At 43.7% G+C, this 16301-nt stretch overlaps 1 protein-coding gene across 1 annotated transcript in view; it reads right to left on the bottom strand.

The window, feature by feature from the left end:
- The window catches only part of CDC42 (cell division cycle 42), a 52987-nt gene extending 36957 nt beyond the window's left edge, over positions 1-16030 (bottom strand). Inside the window, exon 1 of the mRNA XM_042993773.1 lies at positions 15979-16030. The gene's annotated coding sequence lies outside the window, so the exon portion shown is untranslated. The remainder of the gene's footprint in view (positions 1-15978) is intronic.
- Positions 16031-16301: the final 271 nt, after the last annotated feature.

Genomic DNA, 16301 nt, shown 5'->3' with positions numbered 1-16301 from the left:
CTTGTATAGGAGGCTGTGTTTATAACTCCATAAAAGTGCTACGTGAAAGCCAATCATGTTCTCTTCAAAACAAAATCTGGTTTTATGAGGCGCCTGGTCATGATCTCGCGGTTCGTGGGTTCAAGTCCCACGCTGGGCTCTCTGCTGACAGCTTGGAGCCTGGAGCCGGCTTGGGATTGTGTGTCTGCCCCTCTGCCCCTCCTCCACTCATGCACACCAGTGGAAGTGCGCTTGGGCGCGCTCTCTCTCTCAAAAATAAACATTAAAAAATTTTTGTTTTAATCTGGTTTTAGATTAGGACATAATACACAAGGCAAATTTTTGCTTTCAGAACAACAAAACAGTAAGAAACAAGGCTTCCACATCTACGCCAGCACCTATCATAATTTAACATGTACATTCTTTGGCCCAGTAACTCCATTTCTCCAAATATGCCAAGAGGTAAGCAAAGGATATTTACCAGAGACTTGCTTACAGGAGCAAAGACAGGAAACTACACGTGAACAGGGGGCTGTTAAGTGATAACACAAAGGAATATTATGCAACTATTAAAAAGAATGAACTATAGTGCCTGTTATGGACTAAACTGTGCCCCCCCCTCCAAAACTTTGTATGTTGAAATCGCAACCCCCAGTATATCAGAATATGACTGTATTTGGAATAGGGCCTTTAGAGAATGAAGGTAAAATGAAATCATATTGGTGGACCCTAATCCAACATGACTGGTGTCTTTATAAGGAGATAAGTACACAAAGTGGGAAGGCCAAGTGACGACAGTAAAAATCAGCCACCTATAAACCAAGAAAGAAGCCCTCAGAAGAAACTAGCTCTGCCAACACCTTGATCTGAAGCTTCTAGTCTCCAGAACTGTCAGGAGATAAATTCTACTACTTAAATCACCTATTCTAGTCTTTGTTATGGCAGCCCTGGCAAACTAATACAGGGGAACATGGAAAACCTCCAAAACGTATTAAGTTTCTAAAACACAAAGTACAGGGCGCCTGGGTGGCTCAGTCGGTTAAGCGTCCGACTTCGGCTCAGGTCATGATCTCACGGTCCGTGAGTTCGAGCCCCGCGTCGGGCTCTGGGCTGATGGCTCGGAGCCTGGAGCCTGCTTCCGATTCTGTGTCTCCCTCTCTCTCTGACCCTCCGCCGTTCATGCTCTGTCTCTGTCTCAAAAATAAATCAACGTTAAAAAAAAATTAAAACACAAAGTACAGAACAATGTGTATAAGGTGCCAACTCATGTCTGAGTTTTTTTAATGGAGAGGAGATACATATATACTTATAGGTGCAAAGACACAAAAGACTATCTGCAAAGGCACATGCAGATGCAGAGACTATAATGATACATATGCTAGGTAACAGTGGTGGCTTCTGGGAAAGGGACAAGGGTAGCTGGAACAGGCAGACTCATTTTTCCCCCGTTCTCTTTTGTACTGAAGTTTTCAGGTGCATGTATTATTTCTTTGGTTTTAAAAACGAAACCAGCTACTAAAAAATCAAAAGATCTCCAAGACATACTCAGTAATTAAGAAAAACACCATTCGAAAAAAAGGAAAAGAAAAACACCATCAGCAAACCTGGTCTAAGCAGTGAGCCCTGATAAACCAAACCCACCCAAATCCTCCATCTATTTCATGAGCATAGGCAGTTTTTTTAAATGCCCTACACACGTATTTTAAGAGCCATACACATCATGTGTCTCAATAATTCCACTTCACGCCCTTAGTACTACAATGCCAAGCACTCAATTTGCCAATGTACTTCAACAATTAGAACATTTGTGTCCCCATTTAAAAAAAGTAATTCCAGTTCCGGGACACCAGGGTGGCTCAATCAGTTAAGCGTTTGACTCTTGGTTTCAGCTCAGGTCATGATCTTAAGGTTTCGTGGGTTCGAGCCCCAGGTTGGGCTCCGTGCTGGCAGCATGGAACCTGCTTGGTGTTCTCTCCCTCCCTCGCTCTGTGCCCCTCCCCTACTCAGGCTGTCTCTCTCAAAATAAACTTTTAAAATAAATATAGTTCCACTTCAGATAATCTACCCAAAATGAAGAAACTACTTTAACAAGAAACAATGGAATGCCAGAACATTAAAATAGCTAATGCAAGAGAAAAATGTTAAGTAACAATACAGCACAGGATGAAATGCTATACATATTAAAAATAGTTGTGAAAAGTACCGACATAGTAACACAATACTATTAAAAACATATATTACCACTAACCGTTAAAACATTGTGCTCTAATGTGGGTAAAACAAAAACAAAAAAAAAAAAAATGCAAAAAGAGTTAAATAGTAACTGTGTTGGCACATGTGTGGGGGGTCAGTTCAAGAACAGGACCCAAGCACCAAGCACGTAACAGATCTTATCCAATCTTCCCTGCATAAGGACTCAAGTAGGGACCCAGAGCATGTTACAAGAGCCTTCTGTTCTTCCAAGAAAGGACTGTTAATTATAAAAGTCAGCAATATATTTAAGTGCCTGTTATAGCACTACACTGGGTAAAAAAGAAACCCTGCCTTTAAATGCCTTCAAAACATTTCAGTAATTTACTGAATGCCTACTCTGTGCCAAACATTACGCTAAATAGCTTTACATACATCATATATCACATTATATATTTTACTGGTTATAAGCAGAACAGGGGAACACAATGGCAATCGTCTGGCTGCTACAAACTTCCACTACAAACTGCAAGTGCCATATATTTTTTAAAAAGTAGTAAATATGGCACAGTGATCTAAAACAATGTGAGAATAAATCTCTAGTTAAACGGAATTATCAACAGAAAGAGTAGAAGTAGTGTCAACCTGCAAAGTGGAAGAAACAAACAAAAACACCGGATAAGTCCAAGTCATACCAATTCTGAAAGCTAAGCAGGAGTTTTAATTTAACCTGGGTGGGACACGGGAGGCTACCATTTCTTACTCACGAAGAACAGGTTTGTTGTGTGCTATTAATCTTGTACCTATATTGCAAGGCGAATTGCCAAAGGTAACCAGATAAAGTAAACCAACTCAGCTAAGAAACTACTTTAGTAATGCAAGACTTAAATGAAGGATCTGCACCAGGGTAGTAGAATGGAAATAAATAAGAAATAGTTGATGGGTTTGGGGATGGAGGATGGGTTTAAGAAGATGGTAAATTATGATGAAGTTCTTCAGTTTGGGAAATTAGAGGACTGGTTTGTACCACGAATGGAGAAATGAGAAGAAATCTTAAGGTCAGGCTATATGTTCTTAAAGCTCTAAGAAAATATGCCAAAGAATAGCCTTTTCAGAATCAGTACACAGTAATTTGGTCCTAAATCCCTCAAGGATGAAATCATGTGCCAGCCTGTATCAGAAAGCCCACATACAAGCATACATTTTCAGCAAAAAATAAGTCACTACATTACCAAGGCAACAACATACACTGTAAATGAAAGACAAACTGAGAATCTTTCTTTTCAAAAATACCAAGGGGCTCCTGGGTCGTTCAGGAAAATCAAAACTCTTGATTTTCGTCTCAGGTCATGATCTCACAGTTCCATGAGTTCAAGCCCCATTATCAGACTCCATACTGACAGCACAGAGCCTGCTTAGCATTGTCTTTCCCCCTCTCTCTCTGCACCCACCCTCCCACCACTGGTGAGCACATACTCTCTCTCAAAATAAATAAACTTTAAAAATAAATAAAATAGGGGCACTTGGGTGGCTCAGTTGGTTAAGTGTCCAACTTTGTTCGGCTCAGGTAATGATCTCAACAGTTCATGAATTCAAGCCCCAAATCGGGCTCTCTGGTGTCAGCGTGGAGCCTGCTTGGGATCCTCTGTCCCCTCTCTCTCTCTGCCCCTCCCCTACTCCTTCTCTCTCTCTCAAAATAAGTAATCTTAAAAATAAAAATACATAATAAATAAATAAAATGATATAAAAAAATACCAAGCAAGATGCCAATTTCCTGTGTTACATCTGATGAGGCAGAGAGGTACGTTCATTTAAATTCTCATAAATCTGTCTTATAAACCACAAGCTGTATTTTAAGCTTATTTATTTTTGAAAGAGAACGCGTAAGCACAGGAGGGGCGGGGAGAGACAGAGGGAGAGACAGAGGGAGAGACAGAGGGAGAGGGAGAGGGAGAGACGGAGGGGGAGAGACGGAGGGGGAGAGGGGGAGGGGGAGGGGGAGGGGGAGGGGGAGGGGGAGGGGGAGGGGGAGGGGGAGGGGGAGGGGGAGGGGGAGGGGGAGGGGGAGGGGGAGGGGGAGGGGGAGGGGGAGGGGGAGGGGGAGGGGGAGGGGGAGGGGGAGGGGGAGGGGGAGGGGGAGGGGGAGGGGGAGGGGGAGGGGGAGGGGGAGAGGGAGAGGGAGAGGGAGAGGGAGAGGGAGAGGGAGAGGGAGAGGGAGAGGGAGAGGGAGAGGGAGAGGGAGAGGGAGAGGGAGAGGGAGAGGGAGAGGGAGAGGGAGAGGGAGAGGGAGAGGGAGAGGGAGAGGGAGAGGGAGAGGGAGAGGGAGAGGGGAGAGGGAGAGGGAGAGGGAGAGGGAGAATCCCAAGCAGGCTCCGAGCTGTCAATATGGAGCCCGACACAAGGCTCGATCTCACGAAAGGCGTGATCATGACCTGAGCCCAAATCAAGAGTCAGATGCTTAACCAAATGAACTACCCAGGCGCCCACAAGCCATATTTTAAAAGAACAAGATTAGCAAGACTCTGAATCCAATTTTGATGGAGAATTTATTGTTAACAGGGTGAACTACAAAAGCATTCAACCATCTACTTCAAGGCATAGTTTGACAAAGAATAATAAGATGCTGTAACATCTGCACCAAAGTCCACGTTGACGTAGCATAGCTGGCGTGACTGCACATGTTTCAGCCTGGTTACACTGCAGATGAACACTGTAGTTTTATCCAGTAAAAGATCAAGAGAAATGACAACAAAGAGCTGCAAATACTCTGAAAAATAACCAAGATATGTTAGCAACAAATCTGCCTTTTCAAGCACACTTTGAAACTGAAAGCAACACCATCAAAGCTCAAACTTCTTCCTTGACCATCAATTGTTTCTATGGTTAATTACACGCACACACAGTATTTTGGGAAACTAAGCTACTAAAATGCTCCTCCAAATGCATTACAAAATACACTTGTTTAACTAAAGATTTCATATAAACTTTAGCATAACAGTACTTGTTGCGATTAAAAGTGATTACAGTTGCCCCCTCTATCTAGAATGCTCTTGCCTGGATGGCTCATTCAGTTACATCCCTACAGATCTTTGCTCAAATGTCATTCTGGAGTGAGAACTCCTCAATCTTATTTTAAACTGCAACCCCCTTGGCTCAGTCGGTTGAGCAACCGACTTCAGCTCAGGTCATGATCTCATGGTTTGTGAGTTCGAGCTGCGCATCGGGCTCTGTGCTGACAGCTGGGAGCCTGGAGCCTGCTTCAGATGCTGTGTCTCCTTCTCTCTCTGCCCATCCCCCACTTGTGCTCTGTCTCTCTCAAAAATAAATAAATGTAAAAAAAAATTTTTTTTAATTGCAACCCTAGTTCAACCCAACCCTGAACCACTTCACTGTACCCCACCCCTCTGCCCTCCCCTAATCTTCCTCCCCTGCTTCATTTTTCTCCAAACACTAATTCCAACTCACACACTATTATGTAAACCATGAGAGCAGAGATTTGTTGGGGCCTATTTTACTCACTGCTATATCCCCAGCCCCTTGAACTGTTACTGACACAGAGCAGGCACTAAAAGGATTGCTGAATTCATAAATTAATAAAATAGTATGGGTGAGAGATGCAGCAAGTCAAAAAAAGTGTTCTTTGCATTTAGAATATCCCCTTTAATGGATCCTCTAGGCTCCTAAACCTTCTTCTGTTACTATCTGGATAAAGAACAAAAATCAATTTAATTGCTACCCTTCTGAGAGGGGAAAATCATATTCCTAAAGCATAAGTCAAGTCCACAACTTGAACTAGCTGAAGAAGTTAATACTGAGTGTTTGAAGCCACCCAGTATCATTTCTAGGCAATACTCTGTCTTCTGTTCTGGGAATGCCCAATTCTACCAATTTTTTTTTTAAGTTGGCTCCACACGAGCACAGAGTCCACTGCAGGGCTTGAAACTCACAACCCTGAGATCAAGACCTGAGCTAAGATCAAGAGCTAGACGCTTAACCAACTGAGCCACCCAGACACCCCTCTACCAACTTTTAAACTGGCAGGAAAATTAAAAAAAAAAAAAAAAAAAAAAAAAAAAATTAAAAAAAAAAAAATGGGGCGCCTGGGTGGCTCAGTCGGTTAAGCGGCCGACTTCGGCTCAGGTCATGATCTCGCGGTCCGTGAGTTCGAGCCCCGCGTCGGGCTGTGTGCTGACAGCTCAGAGCCTGGAGCCTGTTTCGGATTCTGTGTCTCCCTCTCTCTGACCCTCCCCCGTTCATGCTCTGTCTCTCTCTGTCTCAAAAATAAATAAAACGTTAAAAAAAAATTTTTTTTAAATAAACTGGCAGAAAAAAAAAACTAAAAAAGCAGCATCTCTAAGAATTATACATTATCACTTTGTGTTTGCAAGTATACCACAGTGAAATAGTTAATGCACATCTTACACTCAGTAGTTTTAAATAATGAAAATATGTCTCTAGTTTTGGAACAATCCACTTAAATTTGAATTAATTGAAGTAGTATATAATGAACTTAAGGAATCACAAAACTGAATGAATCACCAAATCCCAAAAAAATTATCTCTAGAATTTAGGTCTTCACTAATCTTTATCAGTGATTAGTTCTAGGAGCACCTGGGTGGCTCAGTTGGTTAAACCTCCAACTTCAGCTCAGGTCATGATCTTGCGGTTCCTGAGTTCGAGCCCCATGTCAGGCTCTGTGCTGACAGCTCAGAGCCTGGAGCCTGCTTCGGATTCTGTGTCTCCCTCTCTCTCTGCCCCTCCCTCCCTCCCTCCCTCTCTCTCTCTCAAAAATAAACATTAAAAAATAATAAGAAAATAAAATAAAATTCCATTGACTGGTTCTATTTTAAAAGTTGCTTCTATGGGGATGCCTGGGTGGCTCAGTCAGTTAAGCGTCCAGCTCTTAGTTTCAGCTCAGATCACGATCTCATGGCTCCTGAGACTAAGCCCTGCATCAGGCTCTGTGCTGACAGCTAGGAACCTGCTTGGGATTCTCTCTCCCTCTCTCTCTCTACCCCTATCCCACTGGCATGCACTCTCTCTTAAAAATAAAAATAAACATTTAAAAGCTACCTCTATAGGGGCACGTGGGTGGCTCAGTCGGTTAAGCGTCAGACTCTTGATTTCAGCTCACGTCATGAGCTCACGATTTTGTGGGTTCGAGCCCCACGTCAGGCTCTGTGCCAACAGTGCAGAGCCTGCTTGAGATATTCTCTCTCTCCCTCTCTCTCTCTCTCTCTCTCTCTCTCTCACACACACACACACACACACACACACACACACACACACACCCTTTCTACTCCTCCCCCACTCATGCTGTCTCTCTCTCAAAATAAATAAACTTTATATAAATGAATGAATGAATGAATGAATGAATGATAGGATCTGAGGTGGGAGGGTTTCTTGGGGGCAGAGATCTGCAGTATATGTGACAAGGATGGGAAAGCAAAAGAAATGTCAAATGGTAAAATACAAAGAATGTACAGATTACTGTACAAGCTCCTAAAATCTTAACTTCTCATATATGTGAAAAATTATTTTTTAAAAACTTCATAGAAATTCTTTGGATCACTGGAGCGCCTGGATGGGTCAGTAGGTTAAGCGTCTGATTTCAGCTCGGGTCATGATCTCACCGTTGGTGAGTTTGAGCCCCGCATCAGGCTCTGCGCTGACAGCTCAGAGCCTGGAGCCTGCTTCGGATTCTGTGTCTCCCTCTCTCTCTCTGCCCCTCCCATGCTCATCTCTGTCTCTCTCTGTCTCTCTCTGTCTCTCAATAATAAATAAACGTTAAAAAAAAGTTTTTTTTTTAGTATTTAAAAATTAAAAAAATTCTTTGGATCACAAATAAAACAGTTAATGAATTCTGGGACTTTCAGAACATTAAAATGCTGGCTTTGAAATTACTGCAAGTTTTTCAGAATACTGGAAAACAATACAATACTCAAACTAGGAGGAAGTGACCCTGTTTCAGAAGTTTCCCTTGTAGCCATTGGACAATCACTTCCCTGGTCCCTAATACTGGTCTGTGTCTCCGTTCCAAAACCTTGTCCCAACATTAAGTTGAGATGGAGTTACTTGTCCATAGAGTCCCCAAAGATGTGTTGTATATATAACATGCTCAGTTCAATCCCATCCGCAATTTCTAAGCAGCACCTCTTAAGTGGGGCTTAATACATCCTGAGTGGGGCAAGAACATCACCCATGGCCTCTGTTGAAGTCGTCACTGTTCACCTGCCGCAGGAACTTAAGAAATGTGTTCTCATTTTTCTATCCATAGCAAGCACTGTTTGGCCACACCAACAGTCCTTGAATCTAATAGAGAACAATAAGCCACTGGACACCACATCTGCCAGTTCATTTTCTCAAAACTTTAAAGGATGTTCCATGGGAGGAGGAGGGGAAAAAAAAGGCTCCATCAAACATGTTCAAGAAACACTGAATTAAACAGACTCCCAACTAACTTCTCTGAACCTTTAATAAACTTATACATTATGAATTTCCAAGATGGGGATATAATAACTAGGGTTTCCAACTTGACACCACCCCCACTGGAAACATCTCTCAGGTATTCTGAAACACACTAGAAAACAACACAAACCCTCAGAATGATCTAACATTCCCTTTGGGCCTGTGGTGAGCACAGCAAATAAATAATATGACCTAAAATAATTCAAACATTTCCATAGCTTTTATTTTGTACGATTTATACTGTCTGGACACTTTCTGAAGCGAATAAGGGTATTAGATATTGATTTAAACCCCAGACTCTAATAGTCACAGGAATTCACTTTTTCCTAGTTATCTGATAAATGAAAATTTACATCCTAAAATCTAACAGTTTATTTAAAACATGTTAATCTTAAACTCCACAATAAAAATATGGCTTTCTGGGAAATTAATTAGTGATATATAAATGGTTTAATTCCACTTCAGAAAATTCTAAAATCAAGCTTTCAAATAACACAGAGCTAGTGAAATAAATACCAGCTGCTACAGTGAAGCTGTATTAATGAAAATTCCTGAAATCACGAGTAACAACAATTGCTTATTAAGAAACTTTACTGAACTACTTCCCATTCCTCATCTGCTTTTAAACAAATTTTAAAAGAAAACCAAAATTACAAATATACTTTTTTTTAAATTTTTTTAATGTTTATTCAGTTTTGAGAGACGAGAGCAAGCAGGGGTGGGGCAGAGAGAGAGGGAGACACCGAATCCGACGCGGGCTCCAGGCTCTGAGCCGTCAGCAAAGAGCCCAACGCGGGGCTCGAACCCATGAACCGTAAGACCAAGACCTGAGCCGAAGTCAGACGCCCAACGGACTGAGCCACCCAGGCGCCCCCAAAATTGCAAATATCCTTAAACTGCCTATCAACAAAACAAATGGGATTGTAGCCGAAATCTTGCTTATGCTTTCTTCTACAGCCTATCTTCTTCTACTCCTTAACGCAAATTAACACAGCATTCTTGCGTTCTACCTCCATCTCTCCCCCTGGTTTTGTCTGCTCTTCATGTGGTCTGTTCTCAAGCTCTTCAGTTTCCACAAGGAACAGCCAACAGTGATAATGTATTTAGCTGAAAAGGTCGGCTGTGGCTTAAAATCCAACACTAGATGGTTTCACACTGCCACGTAAAACAGAATGGACACAGGTATGCCTGACACTGCTCCCCCAGCTCCGTAGGGTCTGCAACAGATCTAGCCAGTCGAGAGCAGCCTCATCCATTCAATTCAGTGTGGCACACAAATACTTCTGTCTGCCTTGATTCGAAAAGAATTAGGAAACACTACAGTAAAGCATACACTACACAAGGATACTGCTGGTGAATTTCTCCTACAGCATATAGTTTAAGTTATTAGAGAAAAAGTCCATCTAGTCCTTTAAAAAAAGCACTAATTTTTTCCAGGATGGCAACTAAATAAGACCACATTTTAGTTATTAATGTTTTCCCTTGAGATTAAAGATATGGTTTATTTTAGTAAAGACAATATTTCTTACATTTGACCAGCTAGATGCCAACTTTGTATTTCACCTGTTTTCATAACCAACAATTACATGAATTATCCTGATCATATGCTCTTCATTACAATGTTTTCAATAAAACCGCATTTCTTGAGTTCAAAAGTATAATTGATAAACCAAACTAGAATTTAAGATTTAGTTATTTCCAAGTGGACAATGGCACTTAAAAACTTTAAACTGTTGATAGCGAGCACAGAAACAAGGTGATTCTACACAACAGGCAAGAAACTATAATTTCTTTAAAAGCCAAACAGGTTTCACTCACTCTCAAGATTATGATCCTGGCAATAAATTCTGGTACACTGCCTAAGAGAAACCTGTTCAGGAGCCCCTGGGTGGTTCAGTCGCTTAGGCATCCAACTCTTGATCTCAGTTCAGGTCACGGTTGTGGGATTGAGCCCCTAGTCGGGCTCCAGGCTCTGCTTGGGATTTTCTCTCCCTCTCTCTCTGCCCCGCCCTTGCTGGCACTCGTTCTCACTTTCTCTCTCTCAAAATAAATACATAAACTTTAAAAATAAATAAAAGAAACCAGGGGCCTCTGGGTGGTTCAGTCAGTTAAGCATCTGACTCTTGGTTTCAGCTCAGGTCATGCTCTCAAGGGTTTCGTGAGCTCAAGCCCCACATCGGGTTCTGTGCTGGCAGTGCAGAGCCTGCTTGGGATTTTCTCCCTCCCTCTCTCACTGCCCCTCCCCCACTCATTCTCTCTCAAAATAAATAAATAAACTTAAAAAGATTTCGAAAAAATAACAAAAGCAACCAATTTATACTTACGTAGGGGGAAAACAGAAATAAAGCACGCTACACTGTTTCTGAAATCCCTTAAGATATCACTCGAGCAGTCCTAAAGAGGATGCTCCAAACTTTAATGTGCATAAAAATCACGTGGGTATCTTGCTAAAATGCAGATTCTGATTCAGTAGGACTGGGATGGAGCTCCAGGTTGATCTTATGCTGCTGGTCCATAGTCCACACACTGTATTTAACTTTACACCCTTGTTTACATCACACTGATTAAGACAGTGGACAAAAACTTAAAACAGTCAACAATCTCCATTTAATAATTTTTATGGCTTGGGGGCACCTGTGTGGCTCAGTCCGTTGAGCAACCAACTCTTGATTTCGGCTCAGGTCATGAGATAGAGCCCAGAATCGGCTGTGAGCACAAGAGCCTGCTTGGATTTCTTCTCTCTGCCCCTTCCCTGCTTGTCGTACACACCGGTGCACTTCCTCTCGCTCTCCCTCTTTCTCTCAAAATAAACACTTAAAAATGGTAATAATAATAATTTGTATGGTTTCATGAGATTAATCTGGGGGAGGGATGGCTATTAAAATACTGATTTGGGGGAAAACTCAGCTTCTCAAATATGGAGCCTAAGAGACCTTGTAATAATAACAAGAACAAACACCTATAGAACACTCAGTATGTGCCACAGAATTGTCTCAAGTACTTCACACAGATTAACTGATTTGATTCTGGTAACAACTCTGTGAGGTAGGGATTATTACTGGACCTATTCTACAGAAGGGAAACCTGAGTCACAAAGACATTAGGTTGCACATAGATAATAACCCAGGATTAATTAATAACCCTGGATTTGAACCCGGGCAGTCTAGTTCCAGAGTCTAGACCTTTAATTATAACACTAGCAGTCTAGCTGAAGACTCAGCAGCAGAATTAAGATGGCAAATCAAAATGGCTTACTTTTGAAAAAAACAACGCAAGTGGTAAAGAACAGAGGAAGCAACAGAGGTGACAGCCAATTATTAGTGGATCCCAGGACTTAACAATACAGTTTTTTCCTATATTAGAAAATGTTCTGGACTTCATAACAGCTAAACATCTGAGAATATTTCTCTAAAATATTTTTTTAGAAGAAAACACCTGGTTTCATGGGGCACCTGACTGGCTCAGTCGGAGGAGTGTGCAACTCTTCATCTTGGGGTTGTGAGTTCGAGCCCGACGCTGTGTACAGAGATTACTTAAAAAGAAACCCTTCAAAAAAAGTTTTAAATAAAAAAAAATAAACAAGTCAACAACAACAACAACAAAAACCACCTGGTTTCCCTTCACACAACAAGCATTTTGAGACCAATGTCCCAGGGGCAACTAGTGAAGAAGAGTTTTGATATCCAGGACTTACAATAGCACCAGCAGCCGACATAGCTGAAATAACAAGTAATGAAAATTGCTTTAGCAAAAATATTTTGGACTGAAAGGATGAGTAACTAAAAGTAGAAACTGGTAAGGGACAAAGCACAACATGACCAGGAATCTGATACTGTTGAGCAGAGTGGAAAAAGTGGCAAAAATAAGCTGCTATGCAAACAAAAGAAGCAGAGAAAAGAAGCGAACATTAAAGTCCAAATAATTTTTAGAAAAGTAAGAACCGGTCATTAGGAAAAAACTTTCTAAGCAATGGTGAACAGTCCACACAGTAGAGCTGCAGAAGATACTGGACTGAACAGATGGATAAGATCAAGCCAGAGCAGATTAGTAATCATCACTTCAATGGGCCCGACCATGGATATGGCTGACCAAGCACAAGTCTCAGGAAACACAGTAAACAAGTCTACGGAATATGCAGAAAATGAAAATGTTAACCCTCAGACATCTGAAATTCACTTGTTTGACAAGCATTTCTTGAGATCTGGTATACGTCTGGCACTATTCTAGGTGCTAAGGATATAGGGGTGACCATGCCAGCTCAGATCCTGCCCTCATGTCACTTACATTCTACTGGGGGCACTAAAAGATTTGAAAGAGAACACTGAATAAGGTATTATCATAAAAGCCTAGAGTGAAGCCTTTTAATATAGGAGGATATGTGAAAACTATTTATGGGACGTAAGTTAACAAAATAGTAATCGCTCCTGCCCCCACAGAGGAAGCCCTTATAGACCTCTCAAAAAGACCCTAAGAACACTAAATAAATGCATCTAAAATGTACCTACAAATAAAAGTACAATCTGACTTTTACTTCCAAGAACACCTATACATACCACTCCCAGACAGGCACAGTAAGTAAGCTGCACTTCAAAGTTTTCCAAATGGGACAGCTTTTGGATCAAAACATTTTATTAGTGTAACCATCTTAAAAATAACTAGAAGTACTTTTCTAATAGACCATAAAGTTCTAAACAGAAAAGTATCTGAATAAAAGAAAACAAATCTTGAAATTGCCAAAAAAAAATAAATAAATAAAGATCTGGTCTTGGTGGGCTTTAAGAATTTCACTGAAGTTTAAGCCCCCTGACTACCCTAGCTATAACAATGGCCTTAGATTCCCAAAAAATTAGATTTAACTGAGTCTAGGTTTTTTTGTTTTAATTTTTTTTTTTAAACATCTTTATTTATTTTTGAGTGACAGAAACGGAGCACAAGCGGGCGAGGGGCAGAGAGCAAGAGGGAGACCCAGAATCCGAAGCAGGCTCCAGGCTCTGGGCTGTCAGCAAAGCAGGACACAGGGCTCAAACCCACAAACGGTGAGATCATAACCTGAGCTGAAATCGGACGCTTAACCGAGTGAGCCACCAAGGCGCCCCAACTATAGGTTTTGATTAGTATATAAAAACATCTCAAGAGGACGTGATACCTAATTTCTTGAAGAAATTACTGGAAAACAGCTCATTTTTAATACTCAGTTAACTATCCATCTCTCATCTCAGTCTAAAAACTGTAAAATCAGGGGCACCTGGGTGGCTCAGTCGGTTGAGCGTCCGACTTCGGCTCAGGTCATGATCTCACAGTTCGTGAGTTCGAGCCCCGCGTCGGGCTCTGTGCTGACAGGTCCGAGCCTGGAGCCTGCTTCGGATTCTGTGCCTCCCTCTCTTCTCTGCCCTCCCCCTGCTCACGCTCTCTTTCTCTCTCTCTCTCAAAAATAAGTAAACATTAAAAAAAAAATTTTAACTGTAAATTCAAACTATTTTCCTATATTTAAAAGAATGCAAATTGATGTATGTTTAAACTTCTTAAATGTAGAATTCTCAAGAAATAAGGCAGCAGAAGGTGTTTTTAAAACAAGATACCACATGACAAAGTGTTTCAGAAGATCCAAGTTCAGTACCTATTCAATCCTCTCCGACACCTACACACCACAAAAAGTTGATTTAAACCTACCACTTCTTTTAAGTGTTTCTTAACAAGCAATGTTCTCTCTACACACAAGAAACAATAGGAAAGTACTTGTTCCAACAAGAACTACCCTTACAACAATGCATTACACAATGGGATCTCATTTGCTTTACAATGCTAACATTTTTCTGTGCTGTATCTCTGTAGTCAATGAAAGACGTACAGTTGGGGATGTACCTAATATTCTGGGGAACAAATACTGCGATCCCAAAAGTCTGAACATGGTACTTAAGTGTTTTTGGGTTAAAAACCCAAAATTCGTTTTTAACTACAAAATTAAACTGTCTGGCAAGCAAAGGTAAGGCGTAAAATGAACTGATTCGCTTTCGGCCACAAAAAAGCGCACGTGAGCCGGCTTAGGTCTGTACCGTGCATCAGTTAAGTCAGGTGGGAGAAGTTAAACAGCCTGGAAGTCATTTTGGACCAGAGAAAAGCTCCCACAAATCCCTTCATTCGACTATAAAAGGATCTTCAAAGTTACTGCCTACACAAGTGGCTGTCGGTATTGTCTTACGCTTTACTCTCTGGCACAAGCTCATCTTGAGGTTTCAAACCTCCCCGGCTTTTAGAGGCCTTTGAGACGGCCGAAAGATTTCACAGCCCCGTCTATGAACATGATGCTTCGGGAAGCTGGCAGGATATGCCACTGAGTGCCCCAAACGAGGCTGCAAAAACGCTGTCTTCATTCGGTGAGTCCCTGACTTGTAGGAGTTAAAACTCTCACCCCTTATATTGCGATGACGTAATCCTCCACACTGCATTTCTCTTAGACTTAAAGGGGAGGAAAAAACAAACGAACAAAGAAAATTTCACCCTAATAAGAGGAATTAAGCAAGCGGCAGAACGACAGTTTCGAGAGGTGGTTAGGTAACTCCCTGAAAGGGAAGCTTCAGCTGAATAAGCAGGGAGAGTTGGAGAAGCAAACGGAAATGGTGCTAGGAACTCAACCTAAGGCCGGAATAAAGGAACCTGGGGAAACAGCTCCCAGGCCCGCCCCGCCGGACGGGGAGTCGGGCCGCGGGGCTGCGGAGGAAAGGGCGTCGCAGGCACAGCCCCGGGGCGGTCCGCTGGCCGCCCCCTCCCCGGCCGCCACTTCCCCGCCGCGCTAGCGATTCCGCTCCCCTCCCCCCGCCCGCCGCAAAATGTCCGCGGCGGCGCCCGGCGAAGCAGGAAGTCCAAGCCCGGGCGCAGGGAGCACACCCGGCCCGAGAGCCCGAGCCACCGGCGGCCGCGAGCTGCTACGCGGTCCCGGCCGGCCGCCCACCCGCCCTCGGGGCCGGCGGAGCCGGACCGGGGGGGAGGGGAGGCCGGGATGGGTGTGACCCCTTCCTTCCGCCGCTGCCCGGTGACAGCCCGGCCCCGCCCGCGCCATCAGGCCGGCACCCCGCGCCCGGGCCGCGCACCTCTCGCGGCCGGGCTCCCCCGCCTGCCCCGCCGCCACCCTCTACCCTCCGCTCCCGGAGAGAACCCGGACCCGCGCTCGCCCGGACGGCGCCGCGCGAGCCAGGCACCCCTTCCCGCGCCCCGCGCTCCCAGGGTTCCCGGGATCCCAGAAGGCGGGGTACCCCCGCGGACGGGGAGAAGCCGGGGGACGCGCGGCGGGGACGGGACAGTGGGGGAGCCGCTCCCGCGGGGAGCCTCGGGCCCCGCACTCACCTCAGCTTCTCCGCCGGGGCGTTGGCAGCACTGCGCGGGGTCTCCTCGGCTGCCGGACAGGGGCACGCGCCTGACGTCAACACGCAGGCGACGCAGGGTTGGGTGCCCGCGGAAGTGGGAGGGACCCGCAGGCGAGCCCTGGCCGCGCGGTTGGAGGCGGGGCCTGCATTCATCAGCCGCCCCGGCTCGGGCAGATCACCGCGCACGCGCGGGCCAGCGCGGCTGGCTAGCTGCTGGTTCCCTGCTAAGCTTTGCCCCTGTTTCTCCGATGGTCGTGTAGGTAATGGTACTATAAACAGTCGTTTGCAAAGCGCTGCCACTGA

Source organism: Panthera tigris, chromosome C1 (genome assembly GCF_018350195.1).
Source record: "Panthera tigris isolate Pti1 chromosome C1, P.tigris_Pti1_mat1.1, whole genome shotgun sequence".
NCBI classification, from domain to species: Eukaryota; Metazoa; Chordata; class Mammalia; order Carnivora; family Felidae; genus Panthera; species Panthera tigris.
This window is presented reverse-complemented; position numbering and strand designations above follow the sequence as displayed.